Source organism: Diabrotica undecimpunctata, chromosome 3, assembly GCF_040954645.1.
Source record: "Diabrotica undecimpunctata isolate CICGRU chromosome 3, icDiaUnde3, whole genome shotgun sequence".
Classification (NCBI taxonomy): domain Eukaryota; kingdom Metazoa; phylum Arthropoda; class Insecta; order Coleoptera; family Chrysomelidae; genus Diabrotica; species Diabrotica undecimpunctata.
The window spans coordinates 95302130-95324694 of NC_092805.1; the positions used below are offsets into that span (position 1 = coordinate 95302130).

General features: G+C 33.5%; 1 protein-coding gene across 4 annotated transcripts in view; it reads right to left on the reverse strand.

Annotated features, from left to right (window-relative positions):
* Arl4 (ADP ribosylation factor-like 4) overlaps nt 1–22565 on the reverse strand; it is a 255791-nt gene extending 233226 nt beyond the window's left edge. For all 4 annotated transcript variants that reach the window (XM_072526328.1, XM_072526325.1, XM_072526327.1 and 1 more), the window contains exon 1: nt 22394–22565. The gene's annotated coding sequence lies outside the window, so the exon portion shown is untranslated. The remainder of the gene's footprint in view (nt 1–22393) is intronic.

The window sequence follows — 22565 nt, forward strand, 5'->3', positions numbered from 1 at the left end:
CATTCTTCAAAATATGAAATATAACTAAAGAGACTTTTACAATTCAATATTTTTCTATCTCTACCATAAGTAAAATTAAAAGATTCATTAATTTATGAACTTGTCCTAGAGTAGCGCACTTTTCTTTAAAACTAAAACGATCGACAGAAATGAAGTGCATTTGGTTTTTATAGGTATCAGTTTTTTAACACAAGTATTTTAGTTTAGATAATAAAGTCCGTAGTAAAATTGGTTTGTCTTGAGATGAACTCATGAAACGTAATCAGCATTGAAATAATGAAAGAATGTTGAATAACGTTTTTATTAAATATGATTATGTCTTTAATATTGACCTTTGAGGTTTATCGACTATATATAAAACGCTTGTTTTCTTTATCAGATTTCGTCCTCGGTCGTGAAATCAAGCACACACTACATCTCGAGCATACCTTTATCATTTTTCTGCTCTCTCGACCGTAATCTACAAATCAATAACAAGCGCAATGTATGATTCAGATCAATCATTACATCAAGAAATACACATATCGGTGAAATCATAATATCTGCTAAACCGATTCGATTTCTCCTCGCATGCATGCACTTTTCGTTGTCTATTTTTACTTTTCCCGAGATTGCTTTTGTGACTCGGAGTAAACATGTAGTAAAAATGCAAATTGCATACGCTAAAACTAGCACATTATAGGAGAGCAGAAGAATAACTTTCTATCCTAAATATATTTGCTAATTTATGAACTAAATGCATAACTTTAATGTCTTTATAACTACATATATGCAAGGAATTTAGACCGTAGTAAATCCCACAATAACTCAAAACTTATACTTAGGCACGTTATAAAAAAAACTTTCGTTTATTTTTGCAAAGCAAAATAATCGCGGTTCTGAGAAATTCACATGCAGGCTTATATGCCAGATATACATCGTTTTTATTTTTGACTAAACTTATGCCAGAAATGAAAAAAGAAAGATAGTGATTGCAGAGTTTTACAGACATTGGTCACTTTATCGTTCAATCGGGATTTCTAGTATTTTATATCTTCCTACTCATTTTCTTTTAGGCCTTTAGGACTTTAGACTTTAGACTTTAGGACTTTAGACAGATTTATTAAGTCCACTTTCACATTTCACTTCACTTTCTTCTAATATTTCTCAATTGCATTCTGTTCATTATTGTTAGACAAAAACATTTTTTTTAATATTAATTAAAAAATGCATATTTGTAAGGGAGTTTAGGGAAATGCAATTTTTGACACTTGTGAGTTTTAGTTTTTGTTTCTGTATCTAAATAGTCCTTTAGGTTTATTTATTCATAATATAAACTTTCTAAGAGTCACATTTTTTTTTAAAGCCTGGAATGAACAAGCTACTATGAGCACACAAATAATGAGTAAGTAACAGAAATCTTTCTAATACGTGTGTTTTCTAAATATAAAAGTAGAAAAATAGATATATCAAAATAAGTCACTGCAGGCATAATCCCGATAGTTCAGTGTTCAAATATAGCATTTCTTTAAATCTGGGACGCTTATCTTCTACCGCTTTCGGCAGGATGAAAATCACTTACGAAAAATTCACGAATAAAGTTTCTTCGTCCGTAGGTTGAGCAGTCGTCTGTAAAACTTTACTTCAAGTCCTTTTCTCAACTTACTCTACTGTTGCCACAAAATGCATGGCAAATTTGCAATTTTTTGTCGGAACTTTTACAATTATGAAGTCGCCTTCAACAGCATCGTTGCCACTTTTAAGCAACTTTCTTTATCCTTTTCCTATTCAGAATAAGAATTCTTCATGATGACTTCTTTCAAGGTTTCATCGAATGAATTTTCTTTAAAAAGAGTATACTTTTCTTTTCACATTATCTAGCTACGAAAAGCTCGAAACTGAAGTGGAAGATCAAGTGAATAGAGCAAACAGAGGCGCAGGTTGCCTGAATGAAACAATATAAAGAAATAAAAATATCGGGAAAAAAATGAAAGGCAGAATTTACAGTCATCAGACCAATGATGACATACACGGCAGAAGCACGACATGACACGAAGAGGACAAAAAGAATGTTGGAAACAGTAGAGATGAAAACACTTAGAAAAATTGATGGTAAGACAATTGATGGTACATGTAAGGTGGAGAACATCCAGAACTGGGTAAGAAATATAAAGAGTAGAATGGAACGATCATATAACCCGAATGACAACAAATAGAGTAGTAAAGACGGCAAGATACGGTTTCCCAATAGGAAGACGATCAGTAGGAAGACTACGAAAACGATGGAACGACAACTTACTGAAGGCACATTGAAACACCGACAGAGACATGTCTGCATAAAAAGAAGAGGAAAAAAAGAAAAGATAGCTCAGGAACTGCGTAGATTGATAGAGTTTCATTGGAATGAGCCAACAACAAGAGTTGACTGCTTCACTGTAGTATTTCTTAAACGGGTCAAACAAGCAACGGTCTGAAGGTTGTGAGTGTAAGGCGGAAGTTTTAAAATTGTGACACCATTGCCTCGGCAGAAATTATCACCCTATGCCTATACCCAATTATACACGAATCTCATGATAGATAACATGCCGATCTGCTTCAATCATGCAGCGCATAGGATCAATGTTCTCCTAGATAACAGCTGCGGTCGGAAGGTCTTCACGGAATTTTTTACTGAGGTTGAAGAGACGCCTAACTTCTACAAACCAACTGTGAACAGTTGATGACTATGATGCTTTATCATTAAAACCAAGATGAAATCGATCGACGCATTGTTATTTAGTTAGGCCAACTACGCCAATTTTTACGAGAGATTGCCATTTTTACATGGAATCGATTGTTTTGAAAATTGTGGCTGCTAATTCACGCGGTAGATTTCCAATATGTCAATGTTCTTCCGCTATACGGCTCTGTGCAAAACTTTTAGTGTGCGCATCGTATAAGTGAAAGATCATTTATACGATAATTTTCTACGATAATTTTTTATCTTAATGTCGCACTAAGCTGGGCTTAAAAGTTTATTAACGACAAACCTACGGCTGTAAGATTACAATGTGAGGATAATATTGGCAATAAAATATTGCAAACATAAACACATTCCAGACGCAATTAAGTTAATTATGAATTGCCTATAACATTGTTATCGCACTCGACTAACAAACCGATAAGCTGTAAAATTAAAATTTTATTTGCAAGGGAACTTGCTGTCCAGGGCAGAGTTGGAATAATACCAAAATTAAATATTAATAGGTTAACTCTATTTAGACGTTTAAGAGAAGAAAAAATAAAAATTAATGGTTAATTACATATTTTTGCACAAACAATACGAAACAGAAATGGTTTTCTGCGGTTTTCAAGTTCATAGCACCATTACACTGCTGTGCAACCCAGGAATTACCGAAGCAGATTCCTAACAAATATAGCTACCAAACTTCTCATGAACGTTTAAAAACTGGACAGGTAAAAACTTGGTAAAAAATCATTTATCACTAAACAATTATATGAAGAAGAATATGTAGATCTAGATTGGTAAAATGTAAATTCTTCTTTTATATTGCTTTGTTTGTTCCGAAGGTTAGCAATCATCAAAGATATGCGTACTTTCGAGACTACTGTTCTAAGTCGTCTTTCTTCTTATCTGTACTACTGCCCTTTGACCATAGTAGAGGTTTGAAATATTGTTAATAACTTTTATGTAGGCATCTCTGTGCCGTAACATTTAGTGCGAATAACTCTTCAATGTGCCAAGACCATTCCTAAATTTAAATTGAGTTCCGCTTATATCCTCTTCTAGCTTTCTCTATATTCTAGCATGGATCCTGTTTAAGAATGCTATCAGCATATGTCCCATCAGACTTATATTGCGGTAAGCTGTATTTTCTGTAACAAGAATGGATAGGAGAAGTAATGACGAAATAAAGCAAAGAACATCAATAGAAACAGACATACTAACATATATAGAACAAAAAAGACTAAAGTGGTATGGACATGTAAGAAGAGCTAGCGACAGCAGATGGATAAAAAGAATAACCGAATGGAGCCCCATAGGAAGGAGGAAAAGAGGACGACCCCGAAAATCCTGGAGGAACGAAGTAGACGACGCCATGAGTAAGAGAGGACTAAACGATGGAGAATGGAACAACAGAGAGAGATGGAAACGGTTGAGCGAGGGAAGGCAGTGAATACTGTAGAATCCCTAAATATATATATATATATATATATATATATATATATATATATATATATATATATATATATATATATATATGTATTTTCTTTGCTCGTCTTTAATAAGTTTAAGAATTTCCGCTGGTAGTTTATCTGGGCCTGGCACTTTTCCATCTTTCAATCTCTTCAGTACGTATAAAAATTATTCCTTTGTTATTTCAGGAACTTCATTCCTCTCCGTGAGTTCACGGTAAACTTTTTGTTATGGTCTTCAAAGAGTTTCTCGACACAATTTGTCCATGTTTTTCTTCTGTTGTTCTGTTGTTATTTATATTCAGTATTGGTTCGATTACGTATTTGTAATCCTGCTACTTCTTCAACCGTTTTTTTTTATATTGAAACTCTCATTAATGTTTTTGTTGCAGCTCCATAAGCTTTCTGCATACTTTGTTTTACAAAAACTTTCTTTTCAACACTCTGATTTAACTTGGAAGTTTTTGATGTTATATTGCTATGTGTCGTTGTTTGCATTTATCTTTGAAAGTTTTTCTTTTATACATGAGATAAAGAAATTCATGCCTTCCACTCCTGTTTTGTCTTATATATTGCATTCTTTCTGTAGATGTACATGAATTTTTTTTTAACCGGTTATCTTCCGCGGATTTCCAGATTATATGGTTATGGTAGATCGGGGCACGGTCCATTTGTGAGCCCTTTAGACACTTACGCCTCCTAAAATGGGGCCCTTGTATCATCCCTATCATACGGAATCCAGATTATATAGTCTTCGCATAAGAAGTTTGTAGAAGATGTTAAAGTCGCCAAGGATAAATTGTAATTATAACGAATCATAAAGTGAATACTAACAGATATAATGTCAAAAGGAAATAAAATGAAAACAGTTAAGTCGACCATATTTGGATCAAGCCAGGTGTTATGATTAAAAGCTATTATTTCTTTCTAATTGCTCCAAGACCTGTATGAACCAGAAGAAATCCATACGAGAAAATCATAAAAAAGAGTAGAGCAGCAATTTTCTTCCCAAAAGATTGTGATATTGGAAGTTGCTTTAATGAGGTTGCAGATAGCAGTGATCCCAAGAACTACCCTGACAAAATGGTCTCCAAGAATGAAATAGGGCCCATAAAAGATGGAATGGGAAAAATGAGGATTACAAAGTAACATTAGCCCATTTTGGAAAATAAAATAAAGGACTATTACCAACTCCGTCGTGAGAGGTTTATGCAGTTGGGCAAAAAAAAAATCTACGCAGACCGAAAGGAGTGAGTGTTAATTATTGGTATAACAGGCACTAAAAAGAGATCTGATACGCATAGTACTTAAGGAGAAAGACTTAAACTCCCCGTAAAAAAATTATTGGCTTTCATCTAGAGCACGGCTCTGCTTGGTGTAGTTTAATAAAAGGACAGAGTTTGCTACAAACGTGTCATAAACAAATGTCAGAGCTTGAGGATATGGTGCAGAGTAACCAGGGTCTGCGGCACGAGATCTCTTCGCCTGAGGAGATTGACGCTGTGCGGAAGAAGTTCTGCAGTGCATGAAATCAGCCTTCCTAACAAGCATGTCTTCTAAGGAAGGTTGGTAAAAAACCAGGTAATCCCTAGTGGACTGAACCCTAACTATTCGTACCAGAAAAGGTTTCGCAGGATTCGCACCAGGAAGGTATGGAATAAGGCTAAGCCGGGGAGGGGGTAGCCAGGAGGACTGGAAGCTTTTTCAGGGCTGCCCAGAGAGAATATATATATAAAGGAGCGATCCTGGATGGAATTTTGTAGCGGCGTTGAAGAAGCTGCATCAGCTCCTGAAGATGGTTAAATATGATCCTAATGCTAACTTAGCCAGCGTGGAAAATTAATGGCGAGTTTACTAACCCGTCGGAGAAAACCCTATAGATAATGCTGACCATTATATCCTGATTATGGAAAATGTCAGTTAGTCGAATGACATGGAGTCTCACGTCCCCATGAGCAGGGAGTTGGCTGGCAGGATCTTTAAGGCGGACATATGTCGAACAGCCTTGAGTAGATTAGAACTGGGAGAAATGGTATCTATCCCATAGTACTTTAAAAAAGGGATGGAGTGCTGTAGAAGGTATAATTATTGGCTATTTAAGGCCTGTTTTCCGAACATGTGCCTCTGTCCTGGAGGGAGTTTAAGAGAGTTTTCATAGCCAAACCAAGAAATAACTCTTATCAAAAAGTACGATCCTTTCGGATTATTACACTATCCTCGTTTTAGTTAAAACTTATGAAAATATTAATATATTGGTTCATTCAGGAGAAGCTTGAAATTCTGGGCACTCTGAATGATAATCAGTACTGTTTTGTACCGGGTCGCTCTGTGGAGATGATTCTACATCAATTAGTTTGGAGGTTAGAAAAAAAATTGTTGATGGTCAGTTTGGTCTAGGATTTTTCATGGCCTTCGACAATGTAGCCTTCAGCCAATCAGCAATATATCCCAGGTGTGAGACGAGGGAAGAGACAGCACTTTGTGGACGACTGTCCAGTTTTTGCTGACCGAACGCGAATCAGCAATGGATCTACTCTCACCAAACAATCCTCAAATAAGTAGGGACGGAGAATAAGCTTGAGATGCTAGCAGGGTTTCGTAAAGCAGTCCGGGCGTCTAAAATGGAGGACCGTTGGCAACCCTCAATGGGGATAGATCTATCTAAACCTCATTAGGAGGAAACTGACAAGACAAGGAGAATGGGTCCAAGACTTAGTCCTGCAGCTAAAGGGCAACCCTTAAGAAAAAAAGTGTCAGAGACATGTAGTGTCCCACCTGAGGCATGAAGAAGATAATGAACACAGAATCGACGATATTCTAGACTATTATGGAATGAGAATATAAAACGAAAAAAAATGCGACTTTCGATAAGATAGATGTGTGACGTAAAATAAATAGTTACCGTAAGCCAAGTCGTAAGTACCGAAAATAGTTAATGTAGCCAAGAATATAAAAAACACAAACTTACTGAGATAGATATGTAACCAGTTCAATGAAATTTATAATAATACTAAAAATTTGTATGTTTTTTGGTTTTGAATAATTATTATTCTAGAAACATTTACTTAAAATAATTACTTTCGAACCAAATATTTTCGTACGCCTCCGGACTATAGTGATTTTACAACTTATATTTTTATGCTTCTAACGAACCGACACTGCAATAGATATTTTCATACTTTAGTTTAGCGAAAAAATAATGCAAAACGACGAGCAACAGACGCTCCCAAGATAAACTGCAAGTAATTTAGATTTTCTAGAGAAATCAATTTTAGGAGTCTTAATTAAGTTGACAAGCAACCACAACGAGAACGAACGAGAAAGCCGCAATTAAGAAAAATCCTTTGAGAAGAAAAAAACGGGAGAGAAAGGCTGTCCGAAAAAATGAACATTGTGGAATTTTAGAAAATTCGAAACCACTCTTTTATAATAACAGGATAATTAACGGTACAGTTTAGAAAAAGAACAAAAATATACATAGCTCAAGAAAATATTTTTATAATTATCTTCATTTATTTACAAGTACAAAAGATTTCAAGATGCTGAAAGTCGAACTAAGTAGTTTTTTACATGTACAAACGCTGAAAATCATATAGATCTTGTATTCTGTTCAATATCAGTGTATCAATATACAGTATGTTGTCTACTACTGCTCATAGGCTTTCTCTAATACTTTCTGAGAGTGATATTTGTCGATTTTAACCATTTTTTCAAATTAATTATTTGTGTACCTCTGTTTTACGTTGATAATTATGTCATTATATAATTATAATAATTTTGTTTTGTCTTCACAGATCCCCATTTTAAATTATTCTTCCAAGTTTACTGTTTTTTTCTATTCTTTGTTTGATATTTACTTCTTGGATAAAAATGAGTTTTCCAATTATAAATCATAATTGGTAGAATGCACTTATTAGCTACGGAAAAGTTATCATCATTATCATTCTGGCTTTGCTACCCTATATGAATACTAGCCTTCTTAAGTCATAGTATAAACCATTTCTCTCCAGTCGTTCCTTTCCATCGCCTTCCTCCGCCAAGTACGTATTCCCATATTTCTCATATTTTCATCGATATTATCAAGGAACCTTGTTTTGAGTCTTCCTCTTCTTCTCTGACCAATCGCTCTCAATCTGAATCGCCAAACTCTCAAGGAGCGTTTTCTAGCTGGGGAGTTTGTTTCATCCCCATTACATGCCCTATTCACCTCAGACGTCCTATCTTGATGTATACGATATATATTCGAAGTTGTATCGTCTTTTCCACACTCCATTGTCAATCCGGCTCCATATATCCACCTTAGTACTTTTCTTTCGAAACATCCTAACATGTTTTCATTACTTTTTATTAGAATCTAGGTGTGTGAACCATGTTGAGACTGTGCGTATCAATGTTTTGTAGAGTTTTACCTTCGTATTTCTCGATATAATTGAGGAATTAAAAAAGGAGATTGAGCCCAAAATAGCACCTGCTGGTCGTGCAAACTCTGCGGTTCAACCCTCGGGAGGGATATTTTCAGTGTTGACGAGCGCTTTCATTACGTTGACGAATTCGTTAACTGGTTCGATGACGTCCTTTTCTATAACAAGTGGCCGTAGGATTTGTGCTTATTTTCATGTATTTCGTTTTGTTATTGTTTATTATCGAAGACTTGCACTGATCTTTTATATATTGCACCGGTGGTTGTGATTTGTGACATATTACGTATACGTATTACTTTCCATACTTTTATACATTTTATTACTAGTATATACTGAGGAAAAAATAGGCAAATACCAATGTGGATTCCGAAAAGAAAGGTCAACAATTGATCAGATTTTCCTTCTCAGACAAACCTTAGAAAAGACATATGACTATGGAATCGATACCCACCACCTCTTCATAGATTTTAAAAGCGCTTATGACAGTGTAGACAGAAGCGCACTTTACAATGCCATGGCAGAGCTAGATATTCCGTCGCATCTAATAACATTGGTAAAGGCAACTCTTTCGAAAGTTGAGTGCAAAGTCAAGGTACAAAACAGAGTGTCAAGGTCTTTTCAAACACATACTGGATTACGCCAGGGAGACAGTCTATCGTGCCCATTGTTTAACATCGCGCTAGAAAGAGCCATAGAGAAATCGGACATAACAACCAGAGGTACGATCATTAATAGAAGTGTACAGATATTGGCCTACGCAGATGACATTGACATAGTATCACGGACAAAAAGAGACCTGATACAGGCTTTTGAAACATTAGAAAAAGCCGCGAAGAAAATGTCAACGTATCCAAAACAAAATACATGAAGGTCACGAACAGCACACAAATAGCGGCACCAAAAGATCTGGTGACAGAAGCACACACATTCGAAGGGGTCTCGGAGTTTATATATCTTGGAACACAACTTAATAACAGTAACCTAGTAAGCGTAGAAATTAAGAGAAAAATATACCTGGCGAACACAGCTTACTTTGGACTAAAGCAGCTCTTAACATCACACATAATTAGCAGCAAATATATGAAACTCTTATTAAACCTATCCTGACATACGCGTCAGAGACATGGGCTATGATAAAAAGCGACAAAGAACTGTTAGGCCGCTTTGAAAGAAGAATACTTAGGCACATATACGGAGGAGTACAAGAAAGCGGGATATGGAGCAGGCGCTACAATTTTGAGTTGTATCAATGCTATGAAAAATGCAACATCGTCCGGTCTATTAAAATTAATAGACTAAGGTGGCTAGGACACCTTGAAAGAATGGATACTGGAGACCCCCAAAGACAGATATTATATCAAGAGCCAGTAGGAACCAGGAAGAGAGGCAGGCCAAGATCTAGATTTAAAACTCAATTCGAAGATGACTTGAGGAATCTAGGGGTCAGAAATTGGAAAGATAGGGGGGAATGGAGACTAATTCTTGAACAGGCCAAGACCCACACAGGGTTGTAGAGCCAATGATGTAGATGATTACTTTTCCATAGCCAGATTGAACAGTATAAAGGAGAAAGTGTCTTCCTGGCGCAGCCCGTTATTTGTTTTAAAAGGTTCATACAGATCCCCCTGGATTAGTATTCTGCATACAAATTTTTCAAGGGTTAGTTTTAGTAAACGTACCACGTCTTTCATTGCTGTGAACATTCCTCTTCTACCTACCGAGTTGTAGGCTGCCTTATATTCTATAAATAGGCCAGTAACTCAAGCGGAAAATAGGACCTTAGAAAATAGAAAATAGCTCAAAATTCGTCTGACTGCATGGATTTAGCTAATAATCTGGATTTAAGCTTGTCCTACTCTGCCTTGCAAAAGTTATATATGGGCGAAGTGTGCATTTTGCTTTTAGGAGGTTAAAACTACCACTAAGTGGAAAAAATGGGAAAACAAGTATTTAAGCATTTTATGTATTAAAATTTGATTGAATTAAGTAAAATAAACATATTCAATGATAATTTCTACATTAATACAAATTTTCAACCCTTAGAAACCACCGCTTATGACATAAATAACGTTAAAAAATAATTTTTACGATGTAAAATTTCTAAACTTATGAATTAAAATCAATATCAATTAAAGTGCTCTCCGAAGCACGGTGAACGGCTGGTATAATTTTTAGAGATAAATATGTCGTTGTTGGTGCCGACAAAACTATTGTGCGTACTTCAGATATATGAGAGCTTCAAAATAAGTATATTTTCCACGCTCTAAAATTATCTCCCAAAAATATCATTGGTTTTTCTTCAATAAGTCAGTTAATTCTTTGATAGGTATACACGGCAATTTAAAAGGTAATTTCAAGGGCTACAAGGCTAGGTTCATTAGAAAGGAAAATACCATTAAATTTGAAAAATTAATGTTTGAAGCAGTCGAAACAGGGGGTGTTCACACCTACACATTCATTTTAATCGGTGAATTTCCATTTTTTTTTACGGTAGAGAAGTTTATAAAAAACGAGAACATTTATTGAAAAAAGAATTACATTTTTGTACTGTATCATTTTTTACGTATATATTATAGTTTTTAAGTTATTTTGAGAAAAAGAACAATTTTTTAGAAATTTTCAAAATAAACTATACAATTTAATATAACTTTTTTCAAAAATAGTGCATTTCAAACCAGTCCAACTCCTGGATTTAATGAAGAACACTAAAATAAAATTAAGTGTAGAAGGAAAACAATTAATTTTTATTCTGGTGGATGTTAGGTTAGTTCTAGTGCCCTTTTTTCCTTAAAATATTCAAAGAGTCCATCTTTCACGAGGTGTAACTTAGTCGGTTTACATGCAAATGACTTTTTTAGTGCTCATTTTAAAGGTCTTTTCATGGGCTATAAAAAACTGTATATATAGTGGAAAATATTTTATATGCTGCATTTAGGAGCGTAATACTTCTGTGGTTAGAGTATACAAAAATATCTCGTTTTCTGTGTACTTTGCAAAGTATTCCAATAAGGTTCTGAAGCTGTTTTCTTGTGGCATATCTAAGTTAAATACTATATTTATATGAGAATAAGACACAATTTATTGTAATGACAATTAGATTTTACCTAAACAATTTGACGTTTCGATTGCTAATAAGATTATTAAATAATTTAGTTGAAAAACGGTGTGCATAACCCTCAATACTGTTGACAAGGTTGACATATTTTGATTATCAGCTACTGTTGTGACATTGTGGTATCGTGGCCACTTTCTTTATTTTATAGTTTTTTAACTGCATCTTTAGCTTCAAGAATCGTTGGTGGTTCCTCTTCTCTCTCGTCTGTTCAGCTTACTTCATAGGTAGGTTCATTTTTATCTGTTACATTCTTCCATACATCGTTAAACCAATGATTTTTACGGACACAACTTTCTGTTCTTATTTTATCTTTTGTTGCCGTTTCAATACCTTCCTTTATTCTGGTCAAGTAGGAGTCTATATCTTCCTGCCTTCTTCGTTAAATTTTGATTGCTTAGCCTGTTGATTCAGAGTTTATAATTTCTTTCTACCCAGTTTATTTTCTTTGCTGGCGTTTGAAGTTCTAGCCCTCAATTTTGAGATCACTATGCAATGATCTGTCTATGTCTGAGCATCTACAACTTCTGCAGTTCATTATGTCTGTTCCGTATCTTGAATCTATTTACGGAAACTATAATACTATATAAGGTATAGTTCACGATGAAATTTATCTTGAATAAATAAATTTGAAGACTACATATTCTAAAGTAATTTTTTTGAATACTAAAACTTTAAGTTCCTTAATGATGTTACCTTGAGATCTCATGATATTTCGTTAATTTTGCGATCTCTTAATAATCCCCTTTTATAAACTTTCTTTCAGAATTGCAGTTTTATTTATAATAGCTAGCACAGGCAGAGCAGTTTCCTCGTCTTAAATGGTAAGTACAACTGGTTGTATGGTTGGTAAGGATGTGGGAACTATTTCGAATGAAGATTGAAGTGAAATCCTTTCTGTTACACTTTTCAACATTGTACTGGAAAAAGTAATGGTAAAATACTGAAGTAAAGTAAAATTAAAAAGAAAGTAAACAAGTTCGAGGTAACACAGCTCGCACATTCTTTATAAGACCAGTTCAATACTTTAACCAGACTATAATAGAATAAGACACAGCCGCCTTAGAGGAAGGTCATACTGCCATTAAAAGAGCTGCTGAGTATGTTGCTGAACGTAAACATCGTATCTTTTTTGTCCAGGTATTCGAAAAAACTTACTTCGACGAAGAAATAAAGCTAACCATCGCTGTGGTACTGTATGGGATACAAACTAAAACTCTTACAATGAATAGTAAAGATGCACGTATCCTAACTTCCAAGAAGAGGAAATATTTTAAGCAAGTTCCATGGCGCCGTTTTTTATTTTTAGGTTATATTCGTTTATGATTTCTATATTGCCTAGTGGAATTGTGCTGATTTATTTATCTATTTATATTGTAATCTTTATCATTTTTTTTATTATATTACCAAACAATATAGACGCTTAAGCGTCTATATTCTTTGATATTACTGTAACGGCCAAAAAGAGTGCATTTCATTTCAGTTTGAACCAAAAGGGTTCCTGATGAGAGTTGAATAACTCGAAACACGTGTAGAACGTGGATTTCGAATCAAATATATATATATATATATATATATATATATATATATAGGCAGTCTCTGTGAGACATTTGCATACACTTACATTATTTTTAAACTTTTCTTTCGACTTTACAGAAAATATTATTATTCTGTTGATGTATTTTAAAAAGAAAAGGGAATTTATTGAAATAATCCGTCAATAATTGCGAAACATGGTTACAAAAGAGTTATGCATATTTGTACGGCTTTATTTACTAAAAAAAAATCTGTAAAATCGACTAACACCGGGGCGATAAGGTAATCACTAGACAAATAAAACGCTCCCTGGCCTCACCAAGTACCAACTTTTATCTAAAACTGCTTTTTAATGTAATCAAAGCATGTTAAATTTTGTAGAACATCGAAGAAACGAAATATACCAAGAAAAATATTTGAACCAAAATTTCTTCTTTTATTAGCCTGTTTTCATTAACTCTTACATGTAGTCTCTCCTTCACCTTTTACCCTAAAATGTTTCTGTTCTCTTCGATTGATCGATATCAGATATTGATTTAATGTCATCCTGTCCCGTTTCTGTACTCTTCTTCTACAACGTTTCTGTTATCGTTGTCACAGTTCTACTCCATTTGAGAAATTTTACCGACTAAGTCTTCCACTTCTGTTATCTTTCTTACTTCTTTGTTTGGTAAATGTTGTCTTGGAGAAATGTCTAAATAACTCGTTATAAAGGGTCTTTCAAAAAAAGGTAACCCCGTCTCTAGGGTAGGTAAAAAACTGTAAAATAATTGGGGTTTTTTTAGTAAAAAATTTTTGTAACGCCATCCGTTTTCAAGATACAGGGCGTTGAAGAAAAAAAATACGCATTTTTTACGATTTTGCCGAAACTACTGGCAACATTGTAATGAAATTTTATACGAATATGTTTTGGAAGCTGATACATCCCATGAATTTGTTTTTATATCTTATTCTCATAGAGGGCGCTAGTTACACGGATCGTACTAAGTATTAGTCAATATAACTTTTTTAACAGTATAATTATTAATCAAAATTTCAAGTAAACTTAAACATCATTCAATTTTACACGAAAACTCTTGGTAAAACTCGATACTGTGTACCGTTTTCGGAATATTTTGATTTGAAAATTATGAAGTAATAATTGATGCTGGTAGTAATGATAAAGTTCTAATAGGTATACCTCTATTTTCTCCCAGTGTGCCATGGAAATCTGACATTTATTGATTGTTATGACGATAAATCAACAATAATTAGAGTTTTGAAACCTTGTTATTTGTAAAATCAAATCAAAATGTACTCAAATGTTGAATACACTGACATGTTATTAACCTTAGGCGAATGTTTAGGATGTTCTAGTGCAGCTGTGACACGTTATGCAGAAAAGTTTCCTAGAAGAAACTTACCAAGTAAAAAAACATTTAGAGCCGTTGAACGACGTTGTCGAGAAACTGGGAATGTGAGACCAAATAAAATAAAAGTTCTGGTAGACCAAGAACAACAAGAACAATTAATAAAGAAAATAATATTTTAAATTTACTTGATCAAGATCCAACAGTTAGCGTAAGGAATATAGCAAGACAAATAAATACTTCTTCTTCAAGTACTTGGCGGATACTGAAAGAACAGCAATTACATCTTTATCATTACAGACAAGTCCAAGAGCTCTTGCCAGATGATCTACCTAGTATCAATTATTACTTTATAATTTTCAAATCAAAATATTCCGAAAATGGTACACAGTATCGAGTTTTACCAAGAGTACCTTTTTCGTGTAAAATTGAATGATGTTTAAGTTTACTTGAAATTTTGATTAATAATTATACTCTTAAAAAAGTTATATTGACTAATACTTAGTACGATCCGTGTAACTAGCGCCCTCTATGAGAATCAGATATAAAAACAAATTCATGGGATGTATCAGCTTCCAAAACATATTCGTATAAAATTTCATTACAATGTTGCCAGTAGTTTCGGCAAAATCGTAAAAAATGCGTAAATTTTTTTTTCTTCAACGCCCTGTATCTTGAAAACGGATGGCGTTACAAAAATTTTTTACTAAAAAAACCCCAATTATTTTACAGTTTTTTACCTACCCTAGAGACGGGGTTACCTTTTTTTGAAACACCCTGTATAACATCCTTGATAATATGTTACCTGATAACTTAATTCTAAATTAAGTGTTAAGGTTGGCATCGCATAATTGTCGAATTTATTTGTCAGTCTATTAGTTATTATTTTGTTATTAACTTGAAGGGTTTTAGTTAAAAAACAAAATAATCTCTATTTTTAAAGTTTCTTCTTCCAGGATTAAATTTGTCATGATGTTCGAATAACAAAAGAAAATTTTTTTTGTTAAAATTTTATTTTGTTATTTTGTCTTCTCCAGGAGCTTTTACACATCCCATTTGTTCTTAGCTACTTCTACTAAAGTTAATTTTTAGCAAGCAAGATGAGAATAGGTATGTACATTTTATTTAACAATATCTATAATTTGCTTTTCTGTTAGAGCGATTCCGTTTTTATTATTTACCTGTCTCATGTTGCTGCGATTTTCTGTTGCTATCAGCAAACGGCTATCCAGCAAAGTCCAACTCCAATAATTAAAATACTTTGGACTTGTACATGTTATGAGAGCAGACACAGAAAATATGGAAGGACTTATTATCCAAGGAAAAGAAGAGGATCACGAGGAAGATCTCCAACAAGATGGATTGATCAAATTACAGGAATTTTCAAAAGACCTATGCATGAGTTAAAAGAAATGACCAGAAACAGAGATCTTTGGAGACGGACAATACACGACATCAGACAGAGAGAGAGAGATGTTTCTGCTATCCTAAACGAAAGAATATTAAAGGAAACTCGTTATAACAAAACATAATTTACATTGTGTTATTTTGATTGATCACTTATTCATTTTCATCGGAAAAACATTTTAACGTGTAAGAAATTTTACAGTTAAATAAAAACTTCCAATGCTATTGGTATAATTAATTTAATAAAACATTAAAATTAAAAATTCAAATCGATTACAATTGTTCAGAACGAACGTTTTCAGTCTTATCAGACCGTCTTTAGTAAACTTAAAAGTAATAATTGCTAAATAACCCCATCACAAAACAGGTGATATGTTTAGATTATATATTGATATATTTAAAATTATAAATTGAAAGGACACATTGCCGATCATGAAAGATTTACTTTCCGGAAACGCTATGGCACCTACTGGAAACTACACCCACATCTGTGTTGTTCAGAAGGCCTAACTACTAGCACTAGCTAACTGAGTTAACTGATGTCATATGTTTTGTGATGGGGGTATTTAGCAAGTACAGCTGCGGCCTTTACACAATATACAACAATTTACTTCTTCTTCTTCTTTATGTGCCGTCTTCTACCGAAGGTTGGCAACCATCAAACGATAGGTTCCTCTGTTTTGTGCCGCATGTATTATGTTCGCAGCTTCTGGTATTTGAAACCATTCTCTCAAGTTTTTCAGCCAGGATTTCTTCTTTCTGCCCAGACCTCTTCTACCTTCAATCTTGCCTTCCACGATAAGCTGTAGCAGACTGTAGTTATCATTACGGAACACATGGCCCAGGTATGACGCTTTCCTCCTTTTAACAGTTGTTAACAATTCCACCTCTTTACCCATTCGTCTTAATACCTCTGTGTTGGTCACTCTGTCTGTCCAAGGTATTTTCAGTATGCGTCGATACAGCCACATTTCTAGAACCGCTAACTTCTTTATAGTTGCTGCTGTTAACGTCTATCCTTCAACTCCAAGTAGCGTAGAGAGTACGTAGCATTTCGTGGCGCGCCATCGGAGGTTAACGCTTAGGTGGCGGTTGCTTAAGAGCTTTCTCATTTTGATGAATTTGGATCTTGCTATTTCAATTCGGATCTTAATCTCTACGTCTGGGTCCCACTTATCATTTACTGTATATCCCAGATATTTAAATCGGTGTACTCTGTCAATACGTTCGGCTTCAATATTCAGGTCGATATGTTGAATGTTCTTTTTACTGATCACCATAAATTTAGTTTTCTTTCTATTGATCTTCAGTAGAAAGTAAACAACAGTTTGCACCCTTACATATCTAAGTCGATTTTTTGAATTTTTACCTCATTTAAACGCACATTTTACGTCCAAGTGACGTTAATTGCCAGGACCCAAAATAGGTTGACTAAAATTAAAAAATAAAAATAAAATAAATCTATTTTACAAAATGGATTTTGAATAATGTGGATTATGTTCTTAATAACGAAAATAAGGAAGTCTCGGTTAAAAATATCCATTTTATTTTAAATCTATTTTATATTAAATATTAATAAAAAGTAACACAATTATAAGTTGTCGTTTCACCTGGTATTCCAATCAGAAGGAAATTGATGATATCGACATCGTTCTTTGTAGTTGTTAATACATAGCTCATACAGTGATGATTCCGCGCGATATTTGGGAAAAGCTTTCGAATCCATTCGTTTTTGGTTGTTATCTTACAAAGTTAGTTGGCAGTGTGGTAAAGACGTGAAGGTCTGCGGTGGAAATCTGTCGATTGTCAATCTCTATTCCCAATATTTAAAGATTGTTTTGTAAAAAGTTTGGCGGGTGCATCCTTTTGTAGTTAAACACGCATATTAGTAAAGTCAATATTTAACTATAAATCAACTTTACTTGTCGCCATAAAATTGATGATTTGAGACAGGCATTAAGTTCATCAGCGTTCAAGGGTTTTGAATGTGATATAACTGACAGTTTACCGAAAATGAACAGACAACTCTGTGATCAATTTTATAAAATGAGTGCTCTCGAAACGAAAGGCTATGATATCCCTTCAAATCTTGCCCCATAGTATCAAACGGTTGCATTGGTTTTTGTGAGCCCATTTTTTGCCATTTCCTGAATTATTGGTGACATTGCATGTTGTGACAGTAGTTGTCAAATTAACCGCCGATTTCAGTGCTGACTATGCTGTTAGTTCACCATCCAAAAGTTTTGTCGCCTTTCCAAATGATGCAATTACCTGTGCCATTTTATTTCGTGATCGAATGGTTGCTAGAGTGAAATAAAAATTTGCCTGTGCCTCCGGGAAAATCTATAAAATCTACCGCTTGATCGTGTCATATGAACTGACATTAGGTAGGTCATTTGTTGACTATTTTTGTCCATTCATCTCTACCATCTGTATGTTATTTTGCATTCCAAGAATTAGCAAAATCGCTTAATTTTTATAAATGTACTGATGTTCGGTTCCTTATTAGTTGTGTAAAATATAAAATTATGTCGACTGCGCCAGAAATTGTTTTCGTTAAGGTCTCTATATAAGTACCTACTTAGAACTTTCCTGCAAAGGTATTTTAGTCTAGTAGTATGTTAAATCTGTCCTTATAAGAGTTTTATACATTTGACAATGAAAAGTTGTCAGATCTCAGATGTTTAATCTACTATATGCTCTACTTGCAGTGTGTATTCTTTTCTTAACTTCTTCAAGGGTATTACTATCTGACGTGACTGGTGAACCCATGTTCACCAGCTATGATATCGATGTCACAACACACCCGTTGTAGTCGTTTTATAACATGTATGTCAGTTTTAAATTTAGATATTACTATGAACTTTAAGTGTTTCTTTCATTAGAATGATGTGTTCTTACATTGAATTCTTTTAATGTTTCGATCAGGAAAGTATTACTAATGGTTTCATAGGCACTCCCAATGTCTCTCACGTCAATGTAGAGACGATGTAGGTATTAAACATCTTGGCTGGTATGTGCTCTACAGTGAAGGTTTTTTAATCTACTGATAGTTGCTTTTATCTCGTCAATTAAGGTGGTTCCTAAAACCAAAAAACTCTTGGAAACAACATAAATGAAGATACTTCAGGAAGAGCTGGAAAACACTAACAGAGAAAGAAGCGAAAGAATAAGTCAATAATCCAAAATCAAAAGACATTGATAACTGGGTATTAAAAAGAAAAAAGAATAGACTGAAATTATTCATAAAGTGGAAGTAGGAAGAGTGAAGGGAAGCGGTACAGGGATGGGCTGAGCATAAAGTGGCATATATAATGAAGATAAAACAGAGAGCAGATATCTAAAGCGGATTAATTATTGGATGTCAATCAACCGACAATAAATTATTGATTGTCATGGTGTGGTTAAAACTTATTTTTTTTATCAGTCTTATCAACTTTTGCTTTATTAAATTTTAATCCTGATACTGATATTATTGTAAAGACTTGTACAGGGTCCCACTGTACATAAGGTATGCCCATCGGAATATTATTTAATTACAATAATTACTTTCTTTATTACTATTTTATTGGGAAGAGTAGGAGCTACTTATATTATTATTTTACTCTATCCTATGGCATACTGGCTAGTTTTTTATTACCATTTTCTTTAAACACAACTGAAGTAATATTTAATAAATTTTTAGAAAGGGATAATTTCATTGTTTATTTAATTCAATGTTTATATTTTTTAATAATGAATATGAGAAGAATATTGTGTACATACTGCATTCAAATTTTATCATTTCTAATCTTGTAAGTGATGTAAATAACCTTTTTATTTGTTTTAATCGATATCCAGAATTAAATTTATATTTTTATCTTGATTGTAAAGGGCAAATATTGATTCATATTTACGTCAACATATCTAATTTAGGAAGTATTGATCAAACTCTAAAATAGTTAGATATAATTGTCGACTTATTGATCAAATTCTTCAAAAATTTCCATGTGCGTGAGGTATAATTACGTTTTCTGAAATACTATATTATTCTACTACAATCTTGAACATTGGGGGACAGAAATATGTATTATTGAATTGTTTAAATGCGATCGGATATAAAAAAGTGATCAAGATCAGTTCAAAGACCATATATGGCATACAAAACGTTTTTAATTAGTAAATTGTAAAGAAAGAGGTCATTTAGCCCCGATTTTTTTGGATCTGCGACATGAAAAATTATCTCTTGTGTATATCTTCTCAATTTGAGTCAAGGCTTACTTTAACATGTGCTTAAACCTTTTCGTCACTGTGCTGTTCATGCTGGCTTGCTTTTTCAGTGCGTGCTTAACTTCATCGTGGTTTACATTTATATATTCGATTCATTCATGTTCCATGAAAAGTTGATTGATAGTCTCAATCCCGATACCCAATAGAGCTCCGTATGCCGGGAATGAAACGTTTGTCAACTTGTACCCGAAGTTAAGCAGTTGTTAGCTCTACTTAATCATGCTTACATCACAGAATTAGCGACCATGACCAAGCAAGCATGTAGTGTCCCTCGAACAGGATAAGGTCCCGCGGTTCTCTAACTTGTAAGTAAACAAAACTTTACTGCATTGATAAAGAGTCCAATCTGCATGTAACAGTACCAATAGTAAATTTTGATAGTGTGGTAGGCCTTCTACACTACACCACTACACTACTTTTTGCCAGTCTTCTACACTGCATTTTGTCATCTCACTTATTTCAACCCATAAAATTATTGTAAGTAAATGGTGATTTTTAATGTATAAACCACAAGAAAACAATTACTAAGAGCACTTGTTACCCTTTACCTTCCAGATTGTGATCATCTCTATATCGATTACAGGCACCCTGAAAAGTAGTACAGAGTCTTCCGAATATTCTTATACAATCATATAAATATATATTATGCATAGCATATGCACAATGTATTGCGATTTGATTTCTGAGAACTTGTTTGAAAGAGAATTTCACATGCAACAATTAAAAAAGGAATAGAGCAATTATTTCAAAACATTATTAACCAAAAGTAAACAAACAAGTTTGCTTTGCGATGCCTAGTAATCAAAATATCCCAAGTAGATGTAAAAATGTAACTATCTTATGGATATAAGAAAAACAGCATATCAAAGAATGAATGCATGGGTGGAAAATTAGTAATGTGCCAATTTCCTGGCATAAGCAGGATACCATTTTACCTACATTAAATTATTTTTTGTATTGATCAGGGTTTCGTTACATATTCAAAATTTCAAAACATTTGCTATTTTTCAGTTTGAATCTTCAATATATCAGGAAAAATAATGTTATATTCAGTCTCAGCATCCTTGTATTATGAAAATTCATTGTTCTGAACTGTATATAAAATATATACTAATAGAACAAGTATATGGTAAACAGGTTCACAAATAAAAAAGGTATAAAAATGAAAGAGCAATAAATATATAGTCTTAATCCAAAATACTGACACTAGTGTCACTAGTCCTTGTACTTTGTGATTTGGTAAATAAGAAGAAATAAGCAGACTAATATATTCTTATTTTGGAACAAGGATTAGTTGTTATGAGTTTAGACTATTTCGAAATGAATTTGCAATGATACTGATTAATTATATTATTTTTTGAGAGCCTTTTGATATTCTGCAATTATTTTTAGTATAACCAAATTACAATTTCTCTTATCTCTATTATAATATAAAATATGTTTTTATGGTTCTAGGTAACCATCATTTTTAATTTTCTTCTTTTCTGTAAAGATAAATGTTTTCATTTTCTGTTTGAAACTATTTATACAAGTAAGGCAATAATTACACTTGATTAAATAAAATAAATTCTAGTTCAATGATTACATCATTACTACCTATCTCCACAAAAAATATAGATTTCATGAGAACCAATAATTTTTCTCATACACTGTCTTGATAATGAAAAATGTCCCCAAAAATAATATGAAACTGTACATTACTTATATGGAAACAAGTTTAGAGAGAATGCCTATAATTGTACTTTTGACAACAGCTGAAAAGATTTATTTATTAAAAAAACGTCAATAGAAAACGGACAAAAACCTGATTATGTGTTTTATTTTTAACTGAAGCAGTGTTAGCAACAAATACAATCAGATGTCATTTACATATTCCACAATAATTAATGAAGAATCAATACATAAGTAAGAGTTGCATGTAAACTGGATCAATAAAGATTTTAAATCACATTACATCTTTTTGCACCGACCTATTTTTTTAAATTTTGGTACATAAAACCAGCTGACATGAACCTCTTAAATTATGTAAACTGCAATTGGGTGTTATTGATTTTAGAAACACTGACCAACATTGACAAAAACAAAACCTACCCAAACCTAAAATTCAAATAGTAATCACTTACCTTAAAACGAGCAGTGGTCGGAGAACAAAAACAACATAAGTTCACTTGCACTTTTGAATTAAACAAACTGTCACAAAGTGTTATTTACTAAATTTAAGAGGTCACAGAAAAGGTCAGTCCAAATTCAAATTCCTTACAAACTCGCACTACCTTCCTCTACCAACACATTTTA